Raw genomic sequence first — 7,320 nt, 5'->3', positions numbered from 1 at the left:
GCTGGTGGAAATGCAAGCTTGTACAGCCACTTTGGAAATCAATATGGTGCTTCCTTAGAAAATTGGGAATCCATCTCCCCCAAGACCCAGCTGTAGCACTCTTGGGCATATACCCAAGGAATGCTCAATCATACCACAAGGGCATTTGCTCAGCTATGTTCATATCAGCATTGTTTGTAATAGCCAGAACCTGGAAACAACCTAGATGCCCTTCAACTGAAGAATGGATAAAGAAAGTGTGGTACATATACACAATGGAGTACTACTCAGCAGAGAAAAACAATGACATCATGAGGTTTGCAGGCAAATGGATGGATCTAGAAAAAATCATCCTGAGTGAGGTAACCCAGACTCAAAAAGACAAACATGGTATGTACTCACTCATAGTAGGATAGTAGATGTAAAACAAAGATGACTAGACTGCTACTCACAACTCCAGGGAGGCTACCTAGAAAACAGGACCATAAGAAAGACACAGGGATTGCCCAATTACAGAGAAATGGATGAGATCTACATGAACAACCTGGATGTGAGTGGGAGTAGTGAAGGGCAAGATTTGAGGGAAAGAGAGCTTAGGGGAGCAGGAGATCCCAGCTGGATCAAGAACAGAAAGGGAGAACAAGGAATAACAGACCATGATAAATGAAGACCACATGAGAACAGGAAGAAGCAAAATGTTAGAGAGACCCCCAGAAATCCACAATGATACCTCCACTGTAGACTACTGGCAATGGTAGAGAGAAAGCCCAAACTGACCTAGTCTGGTGATTGGATGGCCAAACACCCTAACTGTCATGCTAGAACTCTAATCCAATAACTGATGAAAGTGGATGCAGAGATCCTCAGCCAGGCCCCAGATGGAGCTCCAGGAGTCCAATTGGCAAGAAAGAGGAGGGAATGTATGAGTGAGAATTGTTGAGACCAAGATTGGAAAAAGCACAGGGACAAATAGCCAAACTAATGGAAACACATGAATTATGAACCAAAAGCTGTGGAGCCCCCAACTGGATCAGGCCTTCTGGACTAGTGAGACAATTGAATAGCTTGAACTGTTTGGGAGGCACCCAGGTAGTGGGACCCAGACCTGTCCTTAGTGCATGAGCTGGCTGTTTGGAACCTGGGGCTTATGTGGGGATACTTTGCTCAGCCAGGAAGGAGGGGACTGGACTTGCCTGTAGTGAATCTACCAGGTTGAGCTGAATCCCCAGGGGAGTCTTTGCCCTGGAGGAGATGGGAATGGGGGGAGGAGCTGGGGGGAAGGAAAGGGTGGGTGCGGGAGGGAGGAGGACAGGGGAACCCATGGCTGATATGTAAAATTGAAACCCAAATATCCATATAAAAAATGAAATTTGAAAAAAAAGAATCTATGCCTTTTTTTTTTTTTTTTTGGTTTTTTGGTTATCTCTGTGTAGCTTTGCTCCTTTCCTGGAACTCACTTTGGAGACCAGGCTGGCCTCGAACTCACAGAGATCCGCCTGGCTCTGCCTCCCGAGTACTGGGATTAAAGGCGTGTGCCACCACCGCCTGGCAAGAATCTATGCTTTATAAAAGGGGAAAATGTTGTACAGCCTTTTGGCCTGGTTAATTTCACTGCGTGAATTTTTTTTATTTGCAACATTTTTATATTAAAGTTTAACATGTTTAAATAAATAAATAAAGTATAATAATAATTTTAAGATAACTTCCATTCATGGAAAAATGATCATGATTATATTATCAGTTTTACACATTCCACAATTCACTAGTATTTTTCAGAACATTATGCTTGTGTTCATCAGAATGACTACCCAATATAATTTAATTTCTTTGCAATGCCCTTATCAAGTTCTTATATGCTTACTGAATAAAATATGTTGTAAAGTTTTCACTCTGAAAACTTACGTTTAAAATACATAATAAGTATCAATATATTTGAAACAAATTCACATAAAATTCATTCTTTGTTTATTTTTAATTTTATTGAGAAATTAATGATAATAATATAATCACATATTTCAATCTTAAAAATTAATTTAGCAAAAGATGACATTAATTGAGACATATCCCCAGCCCTAGAGCAGAAGATATCTGTAACCCAAGGATCTGCTAAAGAAATTTGTCTCAAAATATATTTTAAAAAGTCCCACAAATGGATTACAAACAGCCTATAGCCTAAAAAGAAAAGAAACAAAAGGGTTTATTGGGTACTTCACTGAAGATGACATTCCCAAGACCCATGGACTGAGACCAAAGCAGTTGGCATGAGGTATCAAAAACAGAAATGAAGCTGAGCTTGGAAGCATGTGCCTGTATCCCTGTACTGACTGAACTGAGGAAAGAAGGAGAGCATTCCACAGCAAGACCCTGCTTCAAAACAAATAAAACCAAAACCAAATTTAACATTATAATATCCCCAAGAACAGAGGGATAGTTTTCCATCTACAGATTCAAGATGATCCTTATCTCAGTGATTCATGGAACTAGAGGAAAAAGTTCTGAAAGTCATACATAACTATATAATATGCTAAATCGTGAACACAAAAACCATAGCAGGATGCATTTGACTGCCGGATTTTAGAATATAAAACTGTAGCAGTCAAGACTGTAGCATGGAATTACCAGGAAAGATCCATGGGCCAGTAGGGAAGAGTAAAGAGGCTAGAAAACCCAGACATGTGCAACCTGCTGTCACCTGACAGACTTGGTAAGCTCAAGCACTGGAGAAAGACCAGGGATAGGAAAAATGAACGTCCATGTGTAGAAGAATGAAAATTATGTTCCCGTCTCTTGCCACTTACAAGATCAGTTAAGACTGGATTAAACATCAAATCTATGAGCAAACAGGAACTGGAGCAGTAACAGGGCTTCCGGAAAAGACCATATCTGAGTTAGCTTCAGCTGTCAACTTCACACAGCCCAGAGTCACCTGCGGAACCTCAAATGAAGAATGTCCTAGATCAGATTGGCCTGTGGGTGTGTCTGCCAGACATTGTCTTGATGGCTGACTGACATAGAAGACCAAGCCCACTGTGGGTGGCACCATCCCTTGACAGGTGGACCAGAGATATATAAAAAAGCTATCTGAGCAAGTGAGAGAGTGGTAAGCAGCCTTTCTCCATGGTTTCTGCTCCTAGTGCCTGGCTTGAGTTTCTGCCCTAACTTCTCTTAGTGACAAACTATATATAACCTGGTGCATAGGCTGAAACAAAGCTTTCCCACCCCAACATTGCTCTTAGTCATAATGTTTATCAAACCAAACAAAAAGTAAACTAGAAGAAACCCAAAGAAATCACAAAAAGAAACAAAAGCAAATTAGACAAATGGTATTGTGTCAAACTAAAAAAGCCTCCACACAGCATAGGAAATAATTAACATAGTGAAGAGACAGTTTACAGAACAAGAGAAAACTTCTGTGAACTATAAACCTGAAAAGAGGCTGCTATTCAAACTATATAAAGAGCTCAGCAAACTCAATAACAAAATCCTACAATGACCCAATATCTGATAAGATGTTTTTCCAAAGACACGTATGAGAGGCCAACAGATACATGAAGAAAGAAAAGAATGTTCCATCACCGCTTGTCACTAAGGAAATGCTAAGCAAAACCACAAGGCAATACTACCTCAACTCAGTAAGGATGGTAAACAGCTAAACATCAATAGACACTAGTGATGCCTAGCTTCTGGATGGAAAGGAAGCCTTGCTCACTTTTGGTAGGTGTGTACATTATTAGATTATCAATTCTGGAAGACAAACCTTTAAAACTAGAACTTTCCAGTGTTGGTTCATGTGCATTGTCCAGTTGGCTGGATTTGGATCTCCTATGAGTCACACCTCTAGACAGATCTGTTAAAGGTTTTCCAGAAAGGTAGAAATGAAGGAGGAAGAGTCTACCCTATATGTGAATGTCACCATCCCATAGGCAGGTCCTGAGCTGAATAATGAGAAAAAGGGTAAAGAGGAAGCAAGCTGAACACTGGTGCCAATCTCCATGCTTCCTGACTGCAGACACAAGGTGGGCATTTGACCTCTCTTCCTGACCTATTCCCTGCTGTTCTAGATTGGTTCCTGTTGCTATAATGAAACACTGGCAAAAACTAAGTGGAGGTGGAAAGGTTTTATTTCATATCACCCTTTACAGTCCATCATTGAGGGAAGCCAAGGCAGGAACTCAAGGTAGAAACCTGCAGGCAGCAGAGGCTGTAGAGAAACACTGGTTCCTTCTCCATGGCTTGCTTTCTTATACAATCCAGACCTACCTGGCCAGGGGTAGCACCACCCACTGTGGGTTGGGTCCCCCTATATCAATTAACTAATATACACTAATATAATATTTAGAAAATTGTACTGTTCTGTTGTGAATGTGAAAAACTTGGAAATTAAATTAATGAAACAATTCTCTTACCAACTGAGTTCCTCAAATAAAACAAACACAACAAAGGTATAAGATTTGCAACTGAAAACTATAAAACACAACCAAGAAAAATTAAATAAACTGAGACAAACCATATCCACGAGTTAGAAGACTAGATGCTATTAATATGGTAATTCTGCCCAAACTCTTCCTGTAATACAATTTCCATCAAAATACCAAAAAGCCTTTTTAACAATAAAACTTCAGAGGTTAACCCACATATAGAAAAAGGCAGAGGAAACAGCAGAGTCAAACCAGTGTGAAAAAAAGAATACATTTAAATTGAATAGTTAACACTCTCTGATTTCAAAACTTAAATATACTGTCACTAAGGTGGTGATATATTGACATAGGACAAACAAACATCAAAAGGACAGGAATGAAGTTTTAAGAAATGTTATGTTTATGGTCTAAGCAATTAAAAATAGCTAATCTGGTCTAGTGGTACATTTGAATACCCACACACAATCAATACTGGCCTTTAATTCATATCATGAATCCAAATCAAAATTTATCACAGGCCTCCACACAAGAACTGCACATGCAGAACTCTAGCATGAAACTCTGTCTGAAAAAGCCAGGTCGATTTGCTTCTCCATTGTTGTGATAAAAAAAAAAAGAACATAACCAAAAGCAATGGACAGAAAAAGGAAGATTTCATCACAGAGATGCGGCCATCATTGCAGGAAGGCAGGGCAGTAGGAATGGGAAGCTATGTACTCATTTCTACAAAACAAGCATGAATCAGACAGGAACAGGAAATGGGGAAGGGCTATAAACACTCAAAGCCTGCCCCCAGTGACACACGTCCTCCACCTCCCAAAGGTTCCATGACCTATCTAACAACACCACAAACTTGAAGACCAAGCATTCAAATACCAGCACTTACAGGACCATTTCTCATTCAAACTATCACACCAGGTACTGTGATGTATATCTGTGCTTCAGGATGTGCTTCAGGATAGCCATGGCTACATTAAAAGTTTGTGGTCAGCCTGTATTCTTGTCTCAAAACAAAATAAAACAGAAACTAGAAGTATTTTAGGATCTTAGATTAGGCAGAGATTTCTCAATTATGAGCACTATAAAGGTATAGCCATGAAAGAAAAAGATAAATTGGCTTTTTAAAAATTAAAATATCACACCCTTCAAAACACATACAATGGTATATATGAAAAGGAAAGCCACTGAGCAGATTAACCATTGTTTTCAAGGTATTATCTAACAAATAAGATGTATCCATAATATATAAAAAATCTCTTACAATTAAATAACAAAGATTTTGTAAACTGACAAAAGTTTAGAGTAATTTATTAAACAAACCATATTGATGGATAATGAGTATAAAAGCACATTAGCTACTAGCAAAGGATAAGTTACAACTAAACATTACAGCTATGCAAACCCGTATGTGTATAATCAGAAACTGATGCCTGGTACCAAAGATTGGCAAGGATGGGATATGACCAAAATCCTCATCCATCCCCTGCTGGGGATATAAAATGGCACTGTGGTTATTGCAAACCAAACTGGGAAACAGGAGTGTCTAACCTGTTAAATCAGTGGTTCTCAATCTGTGGGTCATGAACACTTTGGGGGTCAAACAATCCTTTCACAGGGGTCACATATCAGATATCCTACATATCAGATATTTATACTATAATTCACAATAGTAGCTATACTACAGTTATGAAGTAGCAATGAAATAATTTTGTGGTTGAGGGGTCACCACAACATGAGGAACAGCATTAGGAAGGTTGAAAACCACTGTGTTGATTGCATGCTTCCCACAGACTTGTATGGAGTGTCCATTGTAAGCACTGTGGCAATAACTCCCAAGGGAAAAGAGCCCACGTGTATATATGTTGATAGGTCAACAAAATTAACACCATGGGACATGATACACCCACATATCATGTCCTATGTTCAGCCTGAGACACAGGTTCAGCTGAACATATAAGAGAATCTAGTCCAAAGAGAATATATACTACAGAGTTTTCACAACATAAGAGTTAGAGAGGTGGAGAATCTTGCAGATACAACCCATACTGGCTATGATTGGGGTGGGGACAAAAGGGGGGTTTACTGTTCACAAGTCAAGGAAGCTTCTACCTGATAGAAGTGATCTGAAGCTTGATCATGGTGTTAGTGGCATACTGTGTATTTACCATTGCACAATAGCTAAGATTTATCTTGTTAATTGCATCTCAAAAATCTGCAAGCCGCATCTGGACCAGAGTGCCTGGGGTTATAGTCAGAGAAGCAACTGCCCCTGGATCCCACTGCTGGACACAGGCCATCCTGGGAGGAACTGCCCAACTTGGCCCCAGTTTCCAGCCAATTGGTGGGCCCTGCAGGAAGGCTCCCCTTTTCCAAGACTGCAGGCAGATACTGCAGTCTCCACACCCTGCCCCCACACCCATCTGCTGGAGACCCCAGCCACTTCCTGAGAATCAGAGACCAGCCCCCAGCTTCCATCCTGCCCTGGAACTCCCATCTGGACCAGAGACCAGAGGAACTCCCATCTGGACAAGAGACCAGAAAAACTCCCATCTGGACAAGAGGAGCTCCCATGTAGACAAAATAAGGAGACCCCAGGGACTTCCTGAAACTCAGAGTCCAGCCCTCCAGCTCCTATCTGGCCAGCATTCTCATCTGGACCAGCACTCCCATCTGGCCCAGAGCTTCCATCTGGACCAGAGAGAGGATCCCTAAATCTGTCAGCTCTCTCTGGACCAAGTACACTGATAAGACCAAGAATGAACCCAAGAGGAGATGGGCAGACGTCAAGGCAGAAGTACATACAACAAAATAAAGAGCAATACAGCATCACCGGAACCTAGCCCTTCTACAACAGGTAGACCTGAACATCACGGAATGGAAGAAGAAAAAGAAGAAAACAACCTTATAAGTAACATCATGAAGA

Source organism: Onychomys torridus, chromosome 8 (genome assembly GCF_903995425.1).
Source record: "Onychomys torridus chromosome 8, mOncTor1.1, whole genome shotgun sequence".
Taxonomy (NCBI): domain Eukaryota; kingdom Metazoa; phylum Chordata; class Mammalia; order Rodentia; family Cricetidae; genus Onychomys; species Onychomys torridus.
Note: the sequence above shows the minus strand (reverse complement) of the source record.